The sequence below is a fragment of the Eleginops maclovinus genome, chromosome 6 (genome assembly GCF_036324505.1).
Source record: "Eleginops maclovinus isolate JMC-PN-2008 ecotype Puerto Natales chromosome 6, JC_Emac_rtc_rv5, whole genome shotgun sequence".
Taxonomy (NCBI): Eukaryota; Metazoa; Chordata; class Actinopteri; order Perciformes; family Eleginopidae; genus Eleginops; species Eleginops maclovinus.
Genome location: NC_086354.1, coordinates 21,088,244 through 21,102,183, shown reverse-complemented (window position 1 = coordinate 21,102,183; position 13,940 = coordinate 21,088,244). Strand labels below are relative to the sequence as shown.

General features: G+C 41.3%; 1 protein-coding gene across 3 annotated transcripts in view; it reads left to right on the top strand.

Moving 5' to 3' along the window:
• Positions 1-13,940, top strand: part of st6galnac5a (ST6 (alpha-N-acetyl-neuraminyl-2,3-beta-galactosyl-1,3)-N-acetylgalactosaminide alpha-2,6-sialyltransferase 5a) — a 62,807-nt gene that overhangs the window by 16,885 nt on the left and 31,982 nt on the right. The window lies entirely within an intron of this gene.

Sequence of the window (13,940 nt, the reverse complement as noted above, 5' to 3'; positions counted from 1 at the left end):
TGTGTGTGTGTGTGTGTGTGTGTGTGTGTGTGTGTGTGTGTGTGTGTGTGTGTGTGTGTAGTGGTGGAAAATATATTCAGATTCTTTAGAGTAAAACTACCAAATAATCTGATTTCATTCAGATTTTCCTACATAGTGTTTCAAAATCTGAATTTATAATGTGGCCTCTAAATATATGTAAAAGAAATGCAGTGGGGTAAACAATTGGCTTCCAAAATGTAGAGTAGAAGTTTAAAGTTGTATAAAATGAATATAATAGGGTAAAGTACCTCTAATGTGCTATTAAGTACAATACCTGAGTAAATGTATTTAGTTACTGTGTGTGTGTGTGTGTGTGTGTGTGTGTGTGTGTGTGTGTGTGTGTGTGTGTGTGTGTGTGTGTGTGTGTGTGTGTGTGTGTGTGTGTGTGTGTGTGTGTGTGTGTGTGTGTGTTTGTGTGTGTGTGTGTGTGTGTGTGTGTGTGGCTGGCCCTCAATACATGGAGAGGGTGGATTAATGACTTCAAAAGTTTGGCTAAAGCGCTGCAAAATGGGCACCTAAGTGAAGCCAGTGTTTCCCTCAAGATGCCCTATTTGTGCACTGCATTGCCACTTTGTATTTTCTGTAACACACACACACACACACACACACACACACACACACACACACACACACACACACACACACACACACACACACACACACACACACACACACACACACTTCCCCCTGTCTAATGACCAGCAGTCATCTATCCTCACAGCTCTTTAGAGAAAGAAAGCTTAACCCCTCTGTCATTTATCACAATTTTCTCCAGAACAGTGTAGCGCCACACTCAATACCCACCTGTCGTTACTAATAACAGCTTAGGCTACAGATGAAATCCTTGGCTGCATTCTTCCTCTCTAATTGGTAAACCCAGGAGACCTGCAGCTAGGTGAACCCTGATGTCACAGCAGGAGTGTGTATTGACTTCCATCTATTTACCAAGCCAGGAGAAAACAATCAATGTGAGTACTGGGGAGCGAAGCCGCTGCAAGTTAAGCAGACCTAATCACCTTGTAAAGGCTTTCTCTTTTTTAGGCAACGTACAAGGCGGCTTCTCTGTAGGCTATTTGGTTGATGGTGGGCGGTTTGCAACTCTGAGAGTAATGATCTATGCAACAGTTCTCTAACCCGTTGGATTTAGGATGCTAGATTTAGAGAACGTTTTGACAATAGATCCCAGAATGAAAAACACGCAGAAATGGTTCACATTCAGTTTGTGTCTCTCTGTAGTCTTTTAGCATCTTTTTATGGCATTTCTTTGTAGTTCTTTGCATTGTTATATTCATTTTGCGGCTCTTTATTTTTCAACCTTTTGTGCATTTTTACGCGTTCTCATGAAAAATGCACTTCTGGAGACCCTTTTGTGGTGGGAACTACAACGGAGCTATATGCCAGGTGTTTTATGTCTGTCCGGATGTGGGCAGATTGTGTCATGGTCATAGAGCTGCAACAGCGCAGGACACAGATACTAAACTTAACAGGTGTGTAGCTGATATCAAAATGAAGATCATGCAGCCTGACCAACAGGGGTCACTTTATGTCCCCACTTTACTCTTCTGGCATGATTTATTGTCGTGGCTTGAGTGATCCCATCACAACATGGTCTGTAGTTGTGGTTGTTTGCCCTCCCTGTAGAAAATGTGTCTCTCTTTGTTGTCGATTTGATTGACTTTCTGCAAATAAAGGTTAATAGTCACTTCGACCAGAGGCCTGAGGGCGGAATCCGGGAGTAATTCCTCGGTGGCAGGATAGACAACACTTTGAATGACAGAGCTAATTAGTGCCATCTTTCTCTGGAGAAAATGATATGTTGGCTGCTGAAGATCTGCTTTAAATCATCAGATTTATGGCACAGGTTGATTTGCATATGAGTAATTTCACAGCCTCCCCCTCTGCTCTCAGAAGAGGCTGTTGCTTTGACAAAAAGGCAGCGTGTACATGTATCAGCCGGACAGATTTGCAAGTAAACACATTGTTCGCAAATGTCAAAAAAGTAGCCTGGTAGGGAAATAAACTTTTGCTAAATTAAACACCAGGGGCTCTGAAGAGTCACTTAATCTTATGAAAAAGCACCGCAGGTTGGCAACAGAAGGTACAACTATTATTCATTCAAATAAATTGCATCGGTGCGGAAACCAACATGTGCAGAAGCGATTTTGATGGCGTTGAAAAGTTCAGTCAGTAGTCATGGTGACATAATATCTGTGATCAGAATGAGGCAACCATTTTCAACCTGTTTCCAAGGTACCTTTTCAAAGGGGTATATAATGATATTCAAATGTGTATATATATTTAATTTTATTAAGGGAATGCAGTCTCCGGTGACTTATCTTTGATGATTAAATCTCTATATGACTCTGTCTCTGGGTGTCCAAAGATTACAGGAAGCATCTCTCTGTGTGCCTAAGTATAATAGGAAGTATCTTCGTCTTTGTAAGCTTCACAAAAGTTCATTAATGGATACTGAAAGAAAAGGAAGATACTCTCTCAGCCTGAAAATGATTTAAGGTTGTCTGTTTAAGCTTGCAAATGTGACAAAAACTCACAGAAGAAATGCTGTTTGTGAGCTCCTTATTTCAGAACTTTGGCCACCTTACATAATGGACATAATATATAACATTTCTAACAGGCATTCCAGCCTTCAAATCGAGAGCGCTATGGTTGGTGCTTTGATCCAAAGATAAATAAGCACCAGCAATGTATTTCATTGTTTCTTATTTTTGTAGTTTTGTTTGGTAAGCCATAAAGCAGTGAAGGTTACTTTGAGTTTTTGTGCGACCATTAGTGTCCACATGGACTGCCTCTCATGCAGCATGACATTAATCACCATGCCAACAATGATGTGTGAGCATGGCTCCGTATCCAATGCAGTCATTGGACATATTCTGCTCATTTTCAGGTTTATTTTTGTACTTTGTGCCTCTAGTGGGACATGTCTCCATGCTTTAATGTTCAGAAAGCTCTTTATTTTTCTCACACTGCCTGTGCTGCAGCACCTCTCTTCACCCTCTGTCTGAAACCAGAGCCCAGTCTCCTCTGATTGGTTAGTTGGCCGGCTCTGTTGTGATTGATCAACCACTTAGAGATGTCCCGCCCCTTAGCCTATCACGTACAATGTGTTGGATTGCTAGCCAATAGAAGTCTAAGTGTTACATAGTGATGTCATCATGTTACGGAAGTAAACAAAGGAGTGCAATGGAGGCGTTGGACTCCTTTGAGGCGTGTGGGAGAGAAACTCCCTCTGGAGGGAATTTTGCAGACCATTTACATGCACAAAAACGTATACAACACACTGCAGGAAAGGGAAAACCCCCAAAAGTCAAACAGAAAAGACATGAACATCGGCCGTCCATTTCTGCGTCCCGTTGCTGAGAATATCTGCTCTGTATTGTCCGGGAAAGACATTATGACAAGTGCTCCATAGAATGGACAATTCTGACAAACATTTCACATGCATTCATGTTTTACCTGTAGATGATGTGGTTTTAGCTGATGTTTTTGCACAGCCTGTTTGTCCCTGGAGATGTTTTTAAGGACTCAAACTGTGTTTAGTTTAGTTGCCTGCCTGAGGTCGCACTGCTTTTGATTCAGATTCCTTTTGTTGTCACTATACAGGGTACAGCGAAATTCCATGCATTCCCGATTGTGCAATCACACATAATACTAATAAGTGCCTATAAATTTGGACCTATGATACATTCAACAGTACGCTTACAAAACATTACCATACAAATACTAAACAATACGGTCAAGGCAGTAAAAAGTGCAAACAAGTCATTAAGTAAGTTAAGTAAGGTTTGCTTTTGCTTGTTTTTGGTTTTCCCCAAACCAGAACTTTCATTAAAGTGTGTAAACTTTTTGTTGTGACTCTGTTTCTAAGTGGGATGTGGTTGACAGCATGCTGTGAGACAGGACATTAAAATCCAGTTAATATTTGTTGTGGTCAATATGCCAGAGGCTGTATGAGTGTTTGGTCTTGAATTCAGAACGAATATAAGAATATAATGAGTCTTGCATTTCTGACAGATTTCGGGCGGTGCACATATAAATATAAAACGAGTCATTCATATTTAAGCCAGCTCAGGGGACACGCAGCAGCATGTTTTTTTCTCAACGCCCGAAATGCCAATATTCAGTGACAGTGTTGGTTTTGATTTGATGAGGATTTGTCTGTAATGCGTCAGTAAACCCAGCTTTGGATGGGAATTGATTTTCCCGCTCTGACGGGAGCAGCCGAGCATGCTAAGTAAACCGCCAATTTATCTTTTTCTCTCGGCAATAAACTTATTGACATTTCAGTGACAAGGGACATCAATTAGGGCCAAGGCTCCACTGAACATCATTTATGCTTTTTTCAAAACTTGCTATTATATCACTCTTCACATTTTTCCACTGCAAGCTGCAATCAATACTCTGATCCAAATGCACTCTGCTACTACAGCATGTGGAAGTACAAAACACAGGCCAACCTTCAAACCCATTACGTTCAGTTTTCCGAGACATTTTGTTCTGCCGGTGCCTTGACTTCACAGATGAGCCTTCTCTGTGCATATGGAGAATTGAAGAAGTGATTGACCTTGCCTCACATTAGTTCTTCCGCAGATCTGAATGAGTGGTGTTTGGAAAAACTCCTCTGGCATGAACATTTGTCTTGTTCATCTTTGCTCGCTGACCTCTCTGCCATATTGATCCACGCAAGATATCAGCAGCCTGGCACTCGGTGCTATGCCAGCCAGCCTTTGACCATTTCACTTTATCTTCCACCAGAGTATTAAACTCATCACAACTCTGAGAAAAAACAACTTGAAGCATTTAAGTTTTCTGTGGGCTTTCTTGGCAAGATTTTGAAACATTTGAAGAACACTGCAATTCTTTCTTCTTCGGATTATGAGCCGATACTTATCAACAATATTTTTGTTGTATTTTACAGACACTATTTATGCAACAGAATCCATTTAAATCCTGTGTACCAGTTTTTTTTTTAATGCTGATGTGATTTAGTGTAATCTATTTGTAGATTTGCAGCAGCATTGGCTGACAGACCGCGTGCATTTAAGATATAGACGAGATGAGGAAGCAAAGAAAGGAAGGAAATAAGACGGAAAATGACTCTCGTGAAGACTAAGGGCAAACAGACCAAGAGAAGAAGAGAAAAGTAGGAAAGGGTGGAGATTGATAAAAGAGAATATAGGACCCTGGAAAGGTTCAGCCTACGAGAAGAAGACAAGTGAGTGAAGGAGGGAGAAACCAAGAGCAAACGATAGCAAGATCCCAAGGGGTTTCCTTTCTTCTAGTAGTATCTTACATTTTATTTTGTCAGCGAGGAGGATGAGGAGGAGGACAGGAAACCACTCTTGCTCGTCTCTCGTGGGAGATGGAAGGACGAGGTAGCGCTACCACCTCCCTCTGATTGCCTCTCTGACACCGCTATCATGCAGATTCCCTAACAGATATCATGCCAGACAGTCGGGGGGAGAAGTAATGGAGGAGACAAGGAGTCTTATCAAACATGAGGGACGCCCCGATGTCACGGGGGAACGGGATGAACCCAGACCGACATTTCACAAGATGTTTATATACGATTTAAAGTCAAACGCTTCGGCTTCCTAACAAAAAAGACAAAGAGTCTCCTTGAGAGAGTACTCCACAGAGTCATCGCAGTCCGCTAACAATGTCACGATCCCCGACGTCAATGCTTTTCACTTTGTTTATTGGACTGGCGTTATTGTTGCAGGTTTTTGATCGCATTGTAAATACTAATGTGTTGACCTTTTGATCATGGTGCTAGATGGCAAGTTAAGGAATCTGTCAAGCCATTAAAACAAGTCCTAAGGGGAACATGAGTGTCTCTGCAAAATGTTATGGCTATTCATCCATGATATATTTTACACAAAACCAAAGTGAGGAGTCTGTGGATCAAGAATGTCATTAGGATTTATCCTACTAGGACCATGCAAGTTTGATCCAAATTTCATGCAACTGATTTACTAAAACTTGAGGTGTTTCACCAAACAAAAAGCACATTAATCAACAAAGGTTTGTATGGTTTATCCTCTGGGAACAATGAATGTTTCCTCCAAATTTCAGGAATAATCCATCAATCGTTTTTGAGATACTCCCATAAAGTGGTCCAACTCCAGGAGACGTTAACGGGAGCCAACACCACTGAGATGACACAGAAGATTTACAAATGAGGTTGTTCTGCACAAACTCTGGACAGTCGATTTTACGACTAGCTGCTCACTGCTCTGAGCCAACGGAGAACAAAGCCATCTGGGCCAATGAAGACATGACAAGGCATCCCTCTCCCGACCTCTGCTTTAGTGACAGCTGGAGAAGTGAGATGTTTAATATTTCATCTCAGACAGCCACATCTTCTGTGTTCTCCAAGGAACAAAGACATTTTTCACCATTCATTAGGATTTTTCTGTGCAATCTGCCAGCTGGAAAGCGAAAAACAAAACTCCCCAATTAGGCTGTTATGGCCAAGGTGTGTGTGTGTGTGTGTTTGTGTGTGTGTGTGTGTGTGTGTGTGTGTGTGTGTGTGTGTGTGTGTGTGTGTGTGTGTGTGTGTGTGTGTGTGTGTGTGTGTGTGTGTGTGTGTGTGTGTGTGTGTGTGTGTGTGTGTGTGTGTGTGTGTGTGTGTGTGTGTGTGTGTGTGTGTGTGTGTGTTTTGCACCATTCAGAGTTTTAAATTACAATGGGAACTGCATGTTACATTAGCAGCCAGATAACCAATATTTTTATGCAGAGACTTTGTTAGAATAATAAAAATGCTCCGTTTCGACTGAAGAGAAGAGAATAGTGATTTCGTTATGCTACAGCGCTCCCAATTGGGGCACAGTCTTGGATTTCAACTTATCTCCAGTGCATTTTGCTCCCGCTAAACATAACACAGCTTCAGGCTCTTTCCAATGCAGGCCTGGAAAGCAATTATGAATGAGGAGTGGGAGTGTTGAGGAGGCAGGGGGGGGGGGGGGGACTGCGTCTCGATAAGCATTCCCTCGACGGAGTAATCTCACACTTGATGCCTTTTGGCATTCTGTGGCGAGGGAATCGCTGGTGAAGTCGTACGTTTTTCAACATAAAGGAAGAGAAGGGAAATTTCCTGAGACGTGTGTCATGAGCTGAATGGTGATTTCATGCTTCTGCATGTTTTAACCTTTGGTACTTGTAAGCGGTAGCCTGTGGGTCTCTCTCCTCATTTGGCCCCTGAGAGACCTGTGAAGGATCTGAAAAGGTTAAACTGTGATAAATGGATGATACCTTTTGGCACAACATCAGGAGAAAGATGATGAGCCGCCGCTGGCTCCTGCATCGTTGAGGGCAAATGCAAAGAGACGGCTGGCAGGAAGCTCGGCAATAAAACCCAATTTCTTTGCTTTGCCTTCCTCTGGCTCCCCAGACCTACGAGGCGAGCTACATTACTCAGCTCTTTAGACGTGATTAATGAGCATGTCCTCCATGGTGGGGGAGAGGGATGATCAAACTCTTACTTGTATTTTGGCGTAATCGCTTTCTGTATGCCGTGAGCGTCCCCCAAAACTCCCCAGATTAGAAACATATTGGATACCAAGGTCATTAATTACGGGGGCCTGGGGTTTGTTGGTTGGTTTCTTTGGCAGAAAATAGAGCATAGGAGCTGTGTTTAGAGGTTGGAAATGTTTTTTGTAAAACAAGAAATGACAGAGGGAACATTAAAAGAAACACTTCTGTGGCGTTGGAGTGTTTTGCTGATGTGACATTAAATCGTTGCACCCCGATGTCTGCCTTCAATAGAAACAGTCCCAATTACAGGAAACACTTTGATATATATCCCCCCCTCATTTAGGAGAACGTGTCATGGTTGCTCCTTGAAGATTTTTTGTTCTCCCGCTCACCGCATGCCGACTGATTACACCTCCAGTGGTGTCGAGGAGTAAGCATTTTTTTCCTGGACGTTATACAAAGCTGCTTCCGCCTCCTCTTCCTTCCTCACTGCTCGAGGGACTCTACATTAATTCAAGTTACATCAACAGCAGGGTCTTTCCCGGACCCCCGACTCTCTATGTAGTGTAAAACAGACACCGTAAATACTCCTTATTCTCTCTCAGAGCAAATCCAGATGCGTCATCCCCTGCTCTGGAAAAGGTCAATTTATACAATCAACAAAGCGAAACAAATTCAAGAAAAATACTCTGAATAAATGAGAGTAAAACAAATGCAGATGCATTCAGGGGAAAAAAAGCTCACTGGATGGTTTAATGAGTATGAAAATGAGTTTGTGATTCATATGCTGTGGCCTTCAAAGTCACCAGATCTCAACCCAGTTGAACACCCATGGGAGATTATAGCGTCACATGTTGCTCTGCATCAAAACACCAAATTAGAGGAGATGTTTTGGAGGAACCGTTCCTCCAGTTAGGTTCAGAGACTCTAGTTGAATAATGTTGGTGAGGAGCTGGAGAGACACACTTGCAAATTTGCAGTTATTCATAAACGCACAGACAAAAGATGCCGTCTTTTTAGATATCAGCCATTGTTCTCACCATTGAAGAAAAGCTGCTCCAGCATTTAATAAAGGTGAACCCCTCTGCTGCTGAGTTTTATGGTTATGTATAGACGAGACAGCGTGAAAAGAAATGCAAAACCTTTTGTCTCGCCTGTAGTCCGTTAATAAAAGTTATTATCCACATGGTTTTGTTATGCTAAACTTCACAAGTTACATTCTGATCACGATACCAGATGTTTTTGTCAGGCATTTCCATTCTATTACCTGCAATATTGGATATATCAGAGCCTTTAGAAAAATCCTTGTAATTGCGTGATGGATGTTGACATTAACACTGTTTCCAAGTCCGTATCCCTTAATAACGACAACTCTGATATGACTTTGATTTCTGTGTGTCGCTTGTAGAGCAGCTTGATAAGGCAACAAAAAGCTGGTCAGCATAGTGAAGGAGGGATGATCAGACCCAAGTAGTCGTTGATATAAAATATCAATGGACTGGCATCAGGATAAGAACTCCTTGTGTGGCGTGCCCTGTAGCTGCAGCGATCAGACGATTAAAAGCAGAAAAACTGCCACAAAGTTTTTGATGGATTGATCCTAATCATACTTTTTATGCAAAAATGAAAGAAGATACAGTTTTCAAAACGACCAATTAGGAGATTTCTTGCTTTTCAATATTTTATTACATATTAAAGTGAACATCTATAATGAATATCTTTCCACTGACAAGACCAGAAATTAAAAGACATCTCCTTGTACTTTGAGAAACAGGGTGGACATATTTCTTTATTTCCTGACATTTTACCGACTAAAGATTAAACAAGAAGATAATTTCCTGATTATGTATTGATGAAAATAATGGTTAGTTTCAGCCCTACTATGTGATGAAGACCAGCTGAAGTATTTGGTTCAAAATGAGGTTAACAGAGCGTCCATGAGTCTGCAGTCTTTGCTGTTTGTCTTCTCTGATTGCACACTCTCTCACAGCAGAGTTGTTAGTGTGTTTCTGCAGTGAACACCGACAGAATGATGGAAACAGTAATCTGAAGTGTGGAGAATAGAATTTGTCCGTACAGCTTCCTCACTTTGGGAAGAAGGTGTGAGTTTTGGTTTGTTTGTTTTTCTGAAAATATATCTCACCCTGCAGTTACAGCACCTCTCACCCCGGCTCTGTTTTCCTAGAGATTCGAGCTTTTTTGTATGCAGTGCGGTGTGCGCCACCGATGTGAACTTCATTGAGATCTTTGACAAGCCTCAGCAGATGCATTTGGGTCACAGTGACATGTAGGTCAACAGAGGAATTTTCTGTGATTGTCAGGACGACTAAATTGATTTTCGCTGTGGTGGCTCAACACAATCTCATTAAAAGAGCTCTCAATTTCCTGCAGTAAAAAAGAAAAAAGAATCCAGATATGAGGACAGGGAGAAACAGCTGGTCCATTATGTGATAGTCTTATTTCAGAGTGGATCAGGGATGACGTATTTTTGTAGGCCGACCTGGGAGTGAATATTGCAACAGTTCGCTCGACCAAAATGCAATGGGATTTTTCCACTGGTTTTTGGAATTTTGTAGAAAAAAGCTCTGTGGTAAATGAGACTAACACAGGTTATCCAGAAAGATAATCTCTGCGTATTTACACCTTTTTTAAAATAATAATTGAAGTGCAAACACAATAGCCAGAAGTAAAAAGCCAACGTCAAACACACTACATCACTGCTAGGCTCAAGGCGGCTATGTGCAAGTCGGCTTTTTCAGGCATCTCACCAAAAAGTAATTAACCTGGAGGTGCTAAAAAATGTAATGAATTGAAATACTTGACACAGTCAGAGGACACATGCAGTAACTACAAAAACATATTCTGCTCGTTTCTGGTTCTTATTATAATCTTCTTCTTTTAAAAAATGTGTTTATTGGTTTTTGAAATAACATATGGTTGTTCCATCAAGAAGGGAGTCTAACATTTAAAGATAACATTAAAAGCAGCAATTGAAGTTCTGTTTCTGCTTCTGCTAAACCCCAAGGTGAAAACTAACACGCAAAAAACATCAAATAACATTAAAAAAATAAACAACCAAAATCAGTCAACCAGTGCAGATGTGTGCTAAAAATAAGAGGTAACACAGCAGCACTCCTTTCTCACCAGGACAAGTCCGATCACTAAAACCCCCATGTGCAAACACTTCATCAAATTATAGTGAAATGTATCCTCTTTACAAATCAGAAAACAGGAGTCAGCATTCAGCAGGTAATTCATGGCTGCAATAAAATGTATGGCCTAAGAGAAAGTGTTGTTGCTGAGTCCTTGTTCCGTCCTCTGTTGTGAGAACAAAATGAACCTGAGCTGAACAAATAACAAATGCAACAACAAACAAATAAATTACAGCCCGACAGCTTCTTTAAAGAATCAATTATTTTAGGTAATGAGCTCAATAACAAGTGGGATTCGTGTTCATCCTCAGCCAGCAGGCAGGTTGCTCTTAAAATTCAAATAGTTTGAGTTCATGCAAACAACTCATAAAAATGTCCTTATTAAAGATTGTGAAACAGTATATTTCTGATCTTTAGTTTGTATTTATGAAGGAACTCCTTTGAAACTTTGCCTTGTCTCTATCTGCAGTTATTTGCAGTCAAGATGAACAGCAGTAACGATGAGTGAAGCTGCTTTAGCGCTTTTTCTCCTTCAGTTGTTTCAATCGAAGCTTTGCTCTGCTTCGGTTAATAGAAGCTCTGAAGTGGTCCCTAAATACCTGAATTTCCTCTACAACACTGTTCACGCTTTGTAACTCCACAAAGTAAGTTTCTAAAGATCAACACAGAGCTGAGAAAAAGTTTGTCGCTGTAAACCAGCGGTAACCAACAGGTCGATCGCGATCGACTGGTCGATCTTCAAAGCCTTCACTGTCCACCTCTAGCATTTTCACATTTTCTAAATAACCAAAAAGAAATGTTCATGCTCTGGTTGGTTGGTTGTTTTAACAAGCGTTCTAGACCTAGCTCTGGCTTGTTGATTTGAATCCCGCATAGGTCATTTTACAAACTCCAATTGGTTTTTTGATTTGATATGCTGAGGTCTATGAATGGCTGTATGCAATTGTGGGTGGGGTTTAAAAAAAGATCATATCCTAAAGTTCATCTTGAGAAAGTAGTAACTTTAAACTGTGCCAAGTTCTGCCAACCTTAACTAACAGTTAACATCGATATGGCTGAGGGTCCGGCAAAAAAGAAATCAAAAATGTATTATTTCCACCTGAATGGGAGCATGAATATCTTTTCACATCAGCAAAAGAGAAGACTATATGCCTCATATGGCATATGCCAACAGGCGGTAGCCTTGCCAAAACGTGGCAACCTGGAGCGCCATCATGCTAGCACCCATGCTAAATTCAAAGACTCATATCCACTCAACAGCGCATTAAGATCAAAAAGAATTGATGAACTGAAAAGAGGACTAGAAGCACAGCAGTCGCTTTTCATCGCGCCTACAGCAAAGAGCAAGGCAGACAGAAACGTCCTTCAGAGTTAGCCAAATTTGGCTAAGCACAAAAAAACATTTACGGATGGTGAGTTGAACAAAGAAGCAATGAGCGTTACAGCTGACGTCTTGTTTGCTGATTTTGAAAACAAAGAGGACATAAAAGCAAGGATAAGAAGTTTACCACTCGGTGCACCTACTGTAGCCGGACGAGTCAAGTCATTGTCCGAAGATGTATCCCAGCAAGTATTAAAAGACTTATCTTTCTTGGAATACTTTTCAATTCAATTTGACGAGTCTACCGACGCCGCAGACACAGCCCGGCTAAGTGTGTTTGTCCGAATGGTTTTCACGGATTTTACTGTCAAGGAGGACTTTCTGGCCCTTATCCCATTGAAAGAAAGAACCAGGGGTGAGGACGTGAACAAGGCATTCAAGGACTTCCCATTCATAAAATACTGTCCTTCACAACCGATGGGGCACCGGCGATGATCGGTGTTCGTTCAGGATTCGTCGCGTTGTGCAGAAAAGACCCAGACTTTCCACCATTTGTAAACTATCACTGTGTGATACATTAACAGGCATTGGCAGCTAAAGCAATTGACATGTCACATGTAATGAATGGTGTTGTTAAAATAGTCACCGGACGAACTCGATTATTGGACGAACTCGACTCTGCATAAGGAGATTTGATCGTTCATGCAGATGTAAGGTTGCTCAGTCGGGGCAAGGTGCTCCAGCGTTTTCTGGGTTTGCTGCCAGAGATCATCAGTTTTCTGAAGTCGAGGCACGAGGAGTATGAGCAGCTGTCCGACGATACTTGGTTATTGGACTTGGGGTTCCTTACCGATCTGACCGCAAAACTCAATGACCTTAACCGAGAATTGCAAGGGAAAGACCGAGAGCTTGGTCACATGATTAGCGCAGTGGAGGCATTCAAAGTGAAGCTCAGTTTGTGGACCACTCAGTTAAGACATGCGAGGCTGACACACTTCCCAAATCTTGAAAAGGTGTCACAAAACCTCACAGAAAAAAACGCTTTTCATCCTGAACAATTCTGCGCCCATTTGAACATCAGAATTTGGCGCTCGATTTGTGGAGGTACAAGACATGGGGCAAGTAGTTGGTTTTGTATCAAGCCCTTTCCTCAGCATTGACATTGAACAGCTGTCAGTTAAAAAGCAGGAGGTGTTTACATTACCGATGGGCATTGACATGGAGATTATTGAAATGCAAAGCGACATTGAATTGAAGGCAAGAGACCAGGACTTATGGTCTCTCGTTGAGTACAGAGCGGTATCCACTGATTGTGTCATGCGCGCTTAAACTGAAGGCCTACGTTTGCTCCACATACGTTTGTGAAATTGCCTTTTCACAAACGAAAATAATTAAAATCCAAGTATAGAACTCGTATGACTGACGCACATCTTACTGACTGCCTCAGACTGGCAATCACTAACGATCAACCAGATTTCAAAAGACTTATAATGTGCAGTCACAGCAGTCTCATTAAAGTCAGGCTGATAGAGCAACTTGAGCGTTGACAGATATTGTGCATTGAACAGAGAAACTTAATATAGATTGTGTTCATTGAACTGTAGGCTAATATCTGTAAATGTGAATATTATTAGTTGAACATTGAACAGATAATGTAAATATGGATAGTTTGTATTGAACAGATATGCCTTCCGTATATACTGTATGAATATTGTGCATTGAGCAGATAACTGTGTTTTTCTTTGTGTGTATGTATGCACGTACATTGAGCCTGTTGCAACAGAAATTGATTGCAAAAATAAATACGAGATGAACATGGTTTTTTTGGAAGATATCGGATTGGTAGATCTCGGCTTACAATTTGGAATAAAAAGTGATCTTGGGCTTGAAAAGGTTGGTTACCACTGCTGTAAACACTATGTTGTTTTTTTTACAGTGATGAAGAATGATGT